Consider the following 12,231-nt stretch of genomic DNA (forward strand, 5'->3'; position numbering starts at 1 on the left):
TGAGAGCTGGGCTGGGAAAATCTGCGTGTAATTAACTGGAGATTGATGGCTAGGTCTATCTATTTTTATTGCTAACAAACGGGAATTGAGAGCAAAGCCACTGTAACTTGCTGCTGAGTGAGTGGAGTTAGGAAGGCACTGGAGCTGTGTGTGCCTCCTGTGCAGCACAGCTTGTCAAGGCTCTGTGGGCTCCTCTCTGGCTTTTCTTCCTGCGCCTTTACTCCCTCAGACCCCAGGTGGTGGTGTTGGACCTGAAAGGAGCAAATGTGCAGATGGAGAAGCTCCATCCACTGTGAACGAGGCCGGTGGTGAGGTGCTCTATGCAATTGCTTCATTTCTGTGTTGACAGGAATCTGTAGGAGAAGGGAATGCAGGTGAGAATGTCCCTGATAGGTAACAGCTGTGACAGTTACCCAATCCAGCCTGGCCCCGGTGGGTCACAGCTGTGTCCAGTAAAGAAAAGCGTGATAAAAGGGAGGGGGTGAGCTGCTGAGGGGGAGAATCATGAGAATCATGAAGGGGGAAGAACCTTGAGGAAGAGGGAATGAGAAGATCACGAAAAAGGAGGCTCCCGAGGAGAGAGAATCACTGCTGTGAGGTCAGTCTGGGTGTGGAGTTAGAGCCTGTGGTTGGAACCTGCAGCCACAGTCTAGCCGGGTAAAATCCTGCAGTCAGAGGCTGCAAACTAATCCCTGCAGTCAGAGTTCAGCGGGAAATCACCAGCAGTCAGAAGGGAAACCCACAGCAGGAGCTGCTGCGGGCAGAGTCAGTGAATGGCTGGAGTCAGGATGGCTGAGCTGCAAGGAGGAATAAGCCAGGACCCTTTTCGTGCTGTGAGAAACAAGGAGTCTGTGTGGTAGCTCATTTCTGCCCTCGAACATGAGGGCTGCTGCAGCACTAGTCCAGCTGTCTCCTCAGAGTTGCCATTCCTTTCCAAGCACGCACACAAATGCCTGCCTGGCTGGTTAGCTGCCGCCTGAGAGGCGATTTGAGGAGGTCTTCCCATCTAGAAGTTGCAGTGTGTTCAACTTAAAAGGCCTCTACCAAAGTTTAAACTGAGCCAGTCTGCAAGGTGTGTGTTGGTTGAAGGCGGGCACGTCTGCCCCACAAAAAGCAGGACTTCTCTTCGGGGGCTTACTATTAAAATTATGTTGCTGTAGTTAAAAAAGCAAACCAAAAAAACCCTCCCCTTTCAAAACGTGTCAGCATTAATTCATGGCTTCTATACATACATATCTCTGAAATAATTTTACTTATTTATGTTGCAAAGGGTTGATTAATGTTACGTGACTGAACGTGTGGAAGAAGTACAAGAAGTTTCTTTTGTGTCAGCCCTGGAGACTCAGCATTTTCTTTCAATATTCAAAAAGAAATTTAATTTTAACTTTTTGTGATACTCACTGGTAATTAACTGCTCCGTGTACTGCATCTTCTTATGCTACGGGCCTGAAGATTTTCTGTTGGAAACGAAAATCGATGCCAACAAATTCAGTTGTTGCCACCTTATTAGGTTATGGTACTCAATGTAAATTAAAGTTTTGAATTTGTCATCGATCAATAGATGCAATTATTGATTTGGGATGTATGAGGTAAAAAGTGAATAAGTGAGTTTTCTGTCTTTGTTTTTGTAACTTGAAAACATGTCAAAGTTTATTGAGCTGCAGGTTACTTTGTAGTGAACCTGAGGCAGAATCAGAACCACGGGAGTAATGTTAGTGTATTTCTTGGGTGCTGTAGGATTTTGTTGAAATATGCTGGCTTCTTTGTTTGTTTGGAAGCCTGGGGTGCAGGGCTTGGTTGGCTGTGTGATCCCCTCCATGAATATTGTACACAGGCAAACCCATCACCCTTCAGAAATCCACGTTAATTAATGTAATTAGTGCAGCAGGATGGGTGCGCTCGACACAGCCTTGCTCGGTTTTCTGAGTTGCTCTTGGTCCAACGAAGGTGCCCACAACCTGAAATCAGCAGTGCTGCCAGTTTCTGTGCATTAATAAATTATTTTTAATTTAGAGGGCTCTGTTGAAGGGTTGCTGTAGAAATGTTTTTCTCATTGGGAATTGGCTATAATAATAAAAGTTGAGAAAATGCAGTATTTTTTACTGCTTTCATGGTCTTGGGCCGTTGCTTTCAGAAATAGAGAGGGGGGAAAAAAACATCAAGAAGAGTTGATTGAGGACATAGTTCGCTTGATCAAAAGAGGATGCAGGCCTCAGCTGGCAGGACACCCATTAAAATAAGAGCCAAAACAGATTTGTCAGGCAGTGCAGGAGAGCAGCAGCCTGGGGCTCTGAGCTGGGACAGCAGCAAGCTCCTTTCTCTGCAGACTCTGTTGTTTCCTCTGCTGAGGTTTATGCTGAGTATTTCCTTTAGGAGTAGGATGGATATTTTATCTCTGGGTTATGGTAGCACTAAGTGATCTCGGGTAGGGTCTCGAGGTGCTGCTGTGATATTAATAAGAGTCTTGTAATAAAATTCAGCGTCTACAGTTCTTTCCAATTCATGGCTGCTCTGAGTAGTTCTCAGGATCAGGGCCTTGGCTATATATAAAAATAAGTAATTGATTTGCTTTCTATTGAATAAATAACATGCTGGTGGGATGATTAATGAATAAGAAATCACCAGTGTCACTGGCACACAAATGGAAATCATCATTCCCTTAGCAAATCTTTTTTCTAGTTGGGTTTAAGTTTCCACTGGGAATTACAGTTTCACTAATTTAACAAAACCACCTGATAAATAACTCATCATTTTTTATAGATGTCCATTAAATAAATCTGTATTGAAGTACCAAGAAGTGACACTTGTAGAAGAAACATTGCTGCAAATAATGAGAAAATTGCAGATGTATTTTATACCTCTTCTGAAAATCAAAAGGTCTCATAAATACAGTCTGTAAAAATGTCTGTGGAAGAGTTAACATAACTGTACAAGCAATAAGCCTGACCTTTCAGTGTAATTTATTTTAGATTTGCTCAATCCTTTTTTATTAAAACTAGCACATCTGAAGCAGAATTAAATCCTATTATACCAGCTCTGTGATTGTATCAATTTTTCTCTGCCATGGCACACTTTATTAAAAATTACTTTGTTTCATATTGGTTAACGCAATCAGGGCAGTAAATGAAGTTTTGTGGTCTTCGGTAAAGAAAGAAGCTGTGTGGTTTCTATCCTTGGGAGCAGAGTGAATTGCTGTGAGGATCAGCTGAGTTCTAGCCCTGCAAAAGCCAGCTCGGGTATTTCCAGCTATGAAATTTCCCGTATTTCCTGTCCTTGTGTGGGTTTTACCTGCTGTCTTTTTTCCCCCCTCAATTTCTTGCAGCGCAGCATTGGGTTGGATTGCAAGAAGGGGATTTAGATGGAGCCATCTAAATTTATATATATTTACATATATATAAATATATATATATATATTTTTTTTATTTTTATTTTTATTTTTATTTTTTTTGGTGGTTTTAAGTCTGTCTGGTGCTTTTTAACTGACCAGGATCTACAGCACTTTGGAGTATTTACTGCTCCTCTGTAATGGGCTGTTAACAGTCTCAGGCCCAGCCTCAGCAGCCTTGCAGAGCATATTTCCATGCTGATGACACGTTTACAGTGAATAATAAGAACCGACAGGTTCTGTGTGAGCAGGTTAATGCCCCCAAATCAGCTGCTGTAAATTGCTGTGGGTGGGTAGAACCTGCTGCAGGAACCTGCTTTTCTTTTCAGAGAGCATCACAGCAAGATCTGGAAAACGCCATCAGTTAATTTGGTGCTTCCTCTACTCGTTGCAGGAAATGTTGTCTTTTTTTCTTCCCCTCTCCTGTGCACAGACGGGGGGAAGAGCTATAGCTGGAGCCATCCCGAAAGGACTTTTTGGGAAAAGGTGACCAGAGCAGCCTCCGAGCAGCTCTTGGTGCTTTGAGGATCACATTTGGTGGGTTTAGGAGTCCCTGGGAGGATTCAGCGTCTTCTATGCATCTCCTCTCCCTGCAGAGCACCGTGCTCAGCTCAGCTGCTCTCAGTGCCTTTATTGCTGTGCTTTCACTGCTGCTGTGGCTGTGCTGAGGCAGAGCCTCCTGCCAGCAGCAGCCTTCTCCTCCTCCCCTGGAACAGCGTGTCTCCAGTTCTGGCCTTTTAAAGCGGCGTTTCCATTTGGGAAATCTCAAGTATCCTTTTGCTTTTAAAACTGCATTAAGTGTGTTATGTCACAGGAGTCCAAGGGGCTCAATATGCACCTCGGGTAGGGAATGAGGCCTCTGGGCAGGGTTATTGGTGGTGTGGGATTACAGGGAGGAAAAATGCCTTATTGCTCCTTTCCATCTGCCCGCAGCAGACCTTTCCAGGTGCAACGTGTTTCAGCTGGTGCTTCTGGAAATGCTCCAAGGCTGCAGTCTCCCAGGCTTTGGGACTGTGTGTATATATTTCTTTTAGAGAAAGCCACACGCATGCAAATAAGAAGGAAGGGAGAAGCTTCTAGAGGAGAGCAGCCTATTCACCTCAGAATCAGATCTGAGTTTTCGCTGGTTGTTTTGTGTTATAAATGCTGCCTTCAGCATTCACTTGGAACAGTTTCAATTCTGGTGACCAGCAATGAGCTAATAATCCCCGGTGTCAAGAAATCCTTTGTTTTGTTACCAAATCATTGCATTACAGCCAGCTCAAGAGCAGAGTTTCCTTCCTGGGAAGGCAACTCGGGCTGCAGGAGGGTTTGCTGCTCACTGCACTTGCCCAGTCCTTGGCCTCACCACTGACAGTCGCCGGTGTTAACTCCAAGTGAAGGCACAACAACAAAACTCATTTCGCACACACACCATTGAGCATCAGACATGATGCCCAACCCCAGGTGGAACCTGAACCAGTGACCTGGAGGTGAAATGGTCTCCTGCAATCCCCCGGAGCCCGCAGTGTTTGTGTTCATCCCGCTGAGCACTTTTTCTGCATCGAAAAGCAAATTAATCTGTCACCGAGACTAACCCTGCTTGTCTCAGAAAGTAAACGCAATTTTCAGATGTGGAGGGGGTAATTGGAGACGATTTTTACATTCTGAGTCAGAATGTCAGAAAAAATGTTCGCGTCTCTTTGGTTGTGGTTTTTTCTTCTGTGGAAGTCCAGTGACTATTTTTGACCTAGGTGGCTTTTATATGAGGAAAAAAGGTGGACAACACAAAAAATATAAATAATAATGTAGAGGTCTTTTACTTCCTACAGGTAACTTATTTTATTTTTTCTGATTTGGAAGTGGGCTAGACAGAAAACATGATCTTATGCCAGCAGGTGGATCCGTCTGTCATCCCAATCACTGTGGGCTTTGCTTCTCTTTCAGAACTGAGCAAATCCCTTCCAGGCCAGGGAAGGCTTTAGAGAAGTGGACAACTAGAGAGGCAGCTGCAAAAGTGCACAAGTCTTTATTTTACACAAAAAAACCCCCCAAGAGTTTTCAGCTTTTTGGAACTCTTGACTCTCCAGTAATTTAAATGAGGGGACACGTGTCTAGTCCATCAGTTAATCTGGTCCTGTACTGATAAAATTCCACAAATGATCTGCTTGGACACCTTGTCTGGTACAGGGTCTGTGACTGAGGAGGATTTTTGTGAGCAGACTCTTAGGCAGTGGCTCTCTGCTGAGGGAGCCCATCCTCTGATGTCTCTGGACATCACAGGAAGGGGAAGCTGTTGATGTTCCTGTAGTTTATACCACATGCCAGTGATGTGCATAAAAATAATCAGTGAAATAAACACTCAGGTGTCGATGCTCTGGCAGGAGGGGTAGCCAAGGGAATTATCTGTGTGCAGAGGGATGATTTAAGTTGAGAGCAGCCACAGGGATAGTTGATGCCAAATCTACCATTACCATTGATTTGGGCATAATTAGTTTGGATGAAAGCAAAATCCTGCCATCAAAAATAATAAATTTAAGCGTAGCAGGTAATTCAGGAGTCAGAAGCCTTCATCAGAGATGCTTGAGGAAGGTGTTTTGAGGCTTCTGATTCTGTGACTTGGTGGTGGTTTGTACTCTGGTTGGGCACAGGCTCTGTACTGGAAGGAAATTCTCGTGACTCACTCAGCATCAGCCAGCTTGTTTGTTGTGTTGCACTTGGAGAGCTCTGCAGTGAAAGGACCTTTCTGACCTGTTACTGTCAGGGATTTCATGTGTCTCCTTTACAACTCACTCTAAGATTGGCTTTTATTTTTGGATCTGCTACGAGTTTTTAAAGGCTCGTGTGGAGCCACTCTTTGATCTGAGCTTTTGCAACTCCGAGCTAACCTCAATTTCTTGGTATTGCCCTTTCATTGGGATGTACTTTGAACCTCCTTCCCCTCACCCAAAGGACCAGGTTTTTCTCTGACCCTGTTCCCTGCTTGCCCTGCAGGGTTTTTGTGTTCTATAAAGGGAACCCCACTGCAGTCCTGTGGTCCCCCAATCCCCCTGGAGAACGTGCTGCTCACAGAGGGTGTGTGTTAGACACTCAGCTACAGTGAGACCACAGATTTTATTCCTTCTCATGGATTTAGTGACAAATCTCCAGCCCACAGCTCCTTCCTCAGCCACGGTGCTGGTCACCCCACCAAAGTTTTGAGCGTCCTGTGCAGGTACCCCGTGGCAGCTGGCTCTGTAGGGTGCAAAGCAACCTTCCAGCTGCTAAATTAATACCTGCTCTTTTATTTTGCAGGCTGGAGGAGTAAAAAATGACCCTGGTTACAGTGCAGGAGAGTTGACAGTGGATTGATGTGGTGAGGAGGGTGCAGGCAGCCTTCCCAGCTCACTGCAGAAGTGGCCGAGGTGAATTGATGGCAGCCTGAGCAGCCCAGGGGAGCCATGGAAAGGAGCTGCACCTGTATGGAACTTGTGTGCAAGATGCTCGTTCACAGGGGAATAAGAAACAAGCAATACACTGGAAAACCCGGTGGGACAGAAAAGAACTTGAGAATTGGAAGGAAGAAGCAAGTGAAAACAAATCTGCTCCAAGGTAGGTGCGATGTTCACTCTAACCATTCACTGTGCTCGAGGCTGTGTTTTCACCTCTGTTTGCCAGCATTTTCTGCTTTTCCACAATGAGTTCTGACCTTTCGCTGGAGAACAAACGCACTGAGCCAGTGGCCCGGTGCCTCGTGCTGAGCTGTGCCAGCTTGTCCCAGCCCAGGAGCTGCCCCTGTGCTGGGGACAGGCTGACTGCTGCCAGCTGGCTGCTCTGGGGGGTTCAGGAGCCCTGTTCCAGGGGCAGATCCAGCATTTCGGCAGCAATCTGGGAATGAGACGCACTGTGTGGGTGATGCTCACCGTCACCATCAGCCTGTAAATGTCAGGTGAGTAACAGGGTGCTGCAAAAGCGTCCTTGGATGCACCGGCAGGATGAGGTTTTGCTGGAGTCCTCCAGGAACAGGCTGAGAACACCACAGGCACTGTGGAAAACGGTTAAATGGGGGTGGGAGGTGGCCAAAGGAGTGAGAGCACCATCCAGCTGGGCAGCCTCAGCTCTCCGAACAGTCCAGCTCCGTGCAGGAATGGAAGCAAGTCCTTTCCACCCCTTCCGCTGAGGTTCCTTCTCGTATTAGAAGGTCACCAATTACTTCTGACTGAGCAGCAGGGTTTCTTCCAGGCTGCAGGAATTTAATGTGGTTTTTTTGTCCTGTTGTGTGGCTGCTTCTTCCAAGGGGCATCTCTTTGTTGCTGGAGTGGATCATGGAGACAGCACTGCTCCAAGGAAAGGGGGAGGAGGAGGAGGAGGACTCGCACAGATAATCTGCCTGGGGTTTAGACAGCAAGAGGCCAAAAGAGATTGTTTATAGTCTAGCCTAGTAAATGAATTTAATCTATATAAACTCTTGATAAGGAGCTGGTTCCTCAGACACGAAGTGTCAGAGTAATTCGCTGGTACCAGGCTCAATTTACGCTGATGGAGGAGCTGGCTCATATATATTTCCTTTTTAATTTACATTTGGCTGTTTTCTGTTTCTGGGAAATGAATTAAGCAGAACTGAGGCCACTTAGGGAAAGTGTCTGTGTGAGGCTGGAGGAAAATCTAGCTGGACAAATCTGCTGGTTCAAATTCGTAGCTGTACTGAATTTGAATTAGACCTTTTAAATATCTTGGTTTAAGGAAGCTGAACAGGTAGGCTGGCGGAGCAGGATGGGGGAAACAGCTTTGTCCTCCCTGCTGGCATCCCCTTTTGTACTGTGCACGTGGTCAGGCACAGGACGACAGCCCCGGATTTACTGGGAAATCATGGATCCTGAGAGAAAAGGAAATGAGGGGTTAATGCTGTCCTCACTCACATTCGGGCCAAGGATTTTTAGATCAGCATTAAAAAAGTGGTGGCTGTGAGGGGAAGAGACAACGCAAGAGTGTGAATTTGCTTCCCAAGGCATTTTTCTCCCTGAGCTTTGAGGAGGGCTGTGCACGGTGCTGCAGCCCAAGGTCCCACTCAGCCTTTGCTTCAGAGGGGGACTGGGAGGAAAAGATTCAAAATGAAAAGATCCTCTGAAATGCAAACAACGTGGTTTCCAATAAGGAAGTGTAAATTAACCAAGGAGAATAGTGTCTGTTGAAAACAGATTAGTGAGGAGTGTGCCCGTGGATGCCTGGGTGGCTTTACCAAGCAGTCAATTAGAGTCAATTATCATCCTCAAACTCCTCACCCCGTGTTTAGTATGCTTGCAGTGCGTCCGATTTAGCTTGTGCTGTTTCACAGGTTCACAATTTTCTCTCGGTGTCTGAAATGATCTAGCTGGGGACACCAGGAAAGCGCCAAGCTTTAACTATGTGACCATTGTAATTCTTTTGACTGAAACCTGATTTGATTCAGTTGAAAATGACTTTAGTGTATTGGATTTACGGTTCATTTAACAAGTGCTGTAGGTGTCAATACATTAGTGTAAACCTGCTGCAGGTAGTAATTTGGTTTCTAATGAGGTTCCCCAGCAGTATCCAGCTATGAGAAATGGGACATTCTTCACTGGAGCACAAAGAGCACCTGCCTGATGGCAGATGTTGTCTGAGGCCCTGCTACCTCACTTCCTGGGAAGAGCGTGGTGTTATATCTTGCCGTGGGCTTTAAAAGTGCCTTAAACCGATCAAATGTTAAAAGAACAGATTGGAAAGAATAAAAGATTGCTTCCTAGAAGTTCTGTTTTAATTATAGGTTTAAATTACGGCTTTATCTCTTGCAGCCTTAATTGTGCAGTTTGTTGCAGATGCAAAACTTCAGCCAGGTTTAATGGAACTTGAAAGAGAAACCTTTTATTTTTATGGGGCTGTGTGATCAGGTGTTCATCCTTAGCCTCCCATTGCCTTCAAACCGTTTCACTGAATGATCCTCCTGGTGCAATATGGAAACAGGTGTAGGACAGAGAAGCCAGAGGTGTCTCCCTGTCCCTGGACCCCCCTCTTCCCCCTCTGGACACCAGATAAGTTCCAGAAAAGCAGCTGTAAAAAAAATATTTTCCCCTTTCAAGGCCAAGTGTGCGGCCAAAAGCGTGTCAGGGCTCACAGTAGCTCTAAGAAGCCTTTTCCCTTTGGGGGAGACCCTTCTGCGCTGGGCAGATCACAGGCACACCTTCCTTCAGCACCTGTGCTCAAAGAATGCTTTTGAATTTTTTATGTGCTGCCAGGTAAGCTTTTGTTTCTGCGTGAAGCTGATTCCCGCAGGCTGAGACTTTCCTGATCAATAGGAGAGTGTTTGGGAGCCTGAGCCCAGCAGACTGGGTTGGTGTGACTAAGGGTACAGAAGATATCAAATTTGAGGGCTCTGGGGTGATTTAACCCCAAATTTGGGGATTTGGGGGCACTTTGACCCTAAAATTTCGGGTGTCTGGAGGAGCTTTCAGTCCCACGCAAAGCAGCCTTTCACCGTCTCCCAATTCTCTCCACGTCTCAGCTGGAAATCCAACTCCTTTTGCTCCTCTCTATTTTTTAATTCCTTTCCTTTGCTGTTTAGCTGCCAAGTGCTGCGCGCTGCAGCAGATAATGGCAGAGGCTGCTCAGGATGAAATGGCGTGGCATTTTCTGCCCTTTTGTAAACTCTATAAAATAAAGATGAACTTTTCCTGCCCGTTCCAGCCGAGGCACAGCTTGTTGTAGGGTGTTGGCTCTTTACTTTTATATTTTTTTTTATTTTTAGGAGCGCTGTTCGCATCCTCTGTGTCAAGACCAATGTCTGGGGGACTGCTTGCCCACGGCCACAATTAAAAGAGTTTTTTTTTGGGGGTATGACAACTCCAGGAAAAGGAAAAACAGTGAACAGAGCTGCAGAGAGGTGGCTCTGGGGCGAGGATGTGAGTGCTCAGTGCTGCAGTGTTTGTGGAGCGTCTGAAAAGGCGCTGCAGTCTGCAAGTGCTGCTCCGGATGGGAAATAATTCCAAAGCACCTTCCAAACCGAATGGTCAAATTCTCAGTAGACTTGTTACTTCAGAATTTAAGTGACAAAAATAAAAAAAAAAAAAAAAGCCATAATAAGCTTTGTTTTCCCGCTGGGAATTAATAAGCCTCAGTCAAATAGGATACTTATTAATTCCGAGTGAGAGTGTCCAAACAAAGACTTAATGCAGTTTAACGGAACCTTTCAATCTGTGTTTTTTGGATCTGCTTGGTTTCCTTAACAGTGCACTGATCTGGGCAAATCTCAAGGTTTGTGTTCCTCTGCTTCAGAGAGAATTTCTCCTCTGAGGTGCTGACTTGGAGGGTGGCAAACAGCTGCCAAGCAGAAGCTGCATGTGTTAGTTTTATTGTCTCATTTTGCACGTTCATGTTTAATGAATCCAGAGATAATTAATGGCATGGGCATACCCAACTGCTGGTCTCAAATGAGAAAAACGCCCCTGCTGGAGCCTCCAAAGGTGGAGTTCCCACCTCAGCACCTTTCTGAGCTCACCTCTCCTGCCTGGGATGAAGGAGCCACAACCCATCTTTGGTGATTTTGGGCCCTCATGCGTTTGTCCCTTGGTCTAATCCTGCAGCACTTCCATCTCCTAATGGTCTAAAATCAAAATCGAAGGTCTAAACAGTCGCAGATTTACAACCCATAAATTCATGTCAAGTTGTTTTTCTTGTCTTCCTCTTTCTGCTTTCATGATTCCTGTTCTCTAGGCTTTTAGGAAGCCACAAGTGGGTTTTCAGTCGGGCTGCTTTAACACGGTGTGAGTCTGGCACAACCTCAGGTTTTCCAAGCTCTGGAAATTTAGAATAAAGAGCCTTATTCATGTCTGAGATCTGGCAATGCTGCCTATTCCCTTCTGGTCCCTTTTATCATGCAGCTTGACAGAAATATTTTGTTTGTTACTTTAAAAAAATGTGTTTGTTATAAGTTAATTTTATTTTTTTTCTTGTAAAGGCTCATCCATCCTGGTATTACATTAGCAATTCTACTTTGTTCTTCTGTGAAGCAAGTCTCAGTTTACAGGTACATCTGCTTTCCATTCCACACCTTAAAGAAAGTCGTCAAAAAAAATCTTAAAACCTACTTAATGAAGCCTTTTAAATGCTCATCCTGCACTTTTGAGTGAAGAGCAATTTATATTTCATAAAAGTAGAAGCCGAGCTGCAAGCTGTAAGTAATTATCATATAATTAAATGTCTACTATGAAAGAAATGAAAACTCAGGCTTCTTGGGAGGCTTCCGTGACTGGTTTATGCAATCACAAATTAAATTACATTTCTTTACCTTATGAATGTTCTGGAGGTACATTAATCTAGTTTGGAGGTGCACCTTGGAGACTGCTAAGCTGTGTTAAAAGGGGAAGGGAGTTTATCAAGCAGGTAAATTCCACAGGCCGGGAAGAAGAACTCATAAATATCTGTGATGGGTTCTGCAAATGCGATTGTGCTTTTCTTGTCTGGAAGTGTTTACAGCTAATAATGAAGCGAGCCCCCGCGTGAGCAGCGGTTTAAGTGAACTGCTGTGGTGTTAGATTGCTGAGTTCCAGTGGACGCGGCCTTTCTCTGCAGGACAGAAAAATATTGTCCATTTGATAAAACAGAGGTGGGGCGTGTTGGATGTCAGGGAGTTTGGACAGAGGATTAACTCTTCGTGTGTTTCAACTTCCTGTGTGCTTGGTTAGAAATCCCCTTCCACCTCGCAAAGGGCAGTGAATTTGTGGGTGGCACTGCTGGAATGTTGGAGGAAGGAGCCTCAGTGGTAAGAAGGGTGACGAAGCAGCAGCACACCAACAGGAGCACTTTGTATTCCTGCACGTTGTTGGCTTTTTAGGTGGCACAAGGTTCCCTTTCACCTGAATGTGGGAAAAGCT

At 45.2% G+C, this 12,231-nt stretch overlaps 1 long non-coding RNA gene across 1 annotated transcript; it reads left to right on the forward strand.

Moving 5' to 3' along the window:
- The first annotated feature begins 511 nt into the window (after window positions 1-511).
- On the forward strand, window positions 512-11,711 carry LOC136300304 (uncharacterized). The gene is made up of 3 exons (XR_010723659.1): window positions 512-598; window positions 6,659-6,955; window positions 10,107-11,711. It is a non-coding gene; the product is annotated as an uncharacterized lncRNA (long non-coding RNA).
- The last annotated feature ends 520 nt before the right edge of the window (window positions 11,712-12,231 follow it).

This window comes from Chamaea fasciata, unplaced genomic scaffold (genome assembly GCF_029207755.1).
Source record: "Chamaea fasciata isolate MVZ Bird 193981 ecotype frontalis unplaced genomic scaffold, bChaFas1.0.hap1 SCAF_22, whole genome shotgun sequence".
In the NCBI taxonomy this organism is placed as follows: domain Eukaryota; kingdom Metazoa; phylum Chordata; class Aves; order Passeriformes; family Sylviidae; genus Chamaea; species Chamaea fasciata.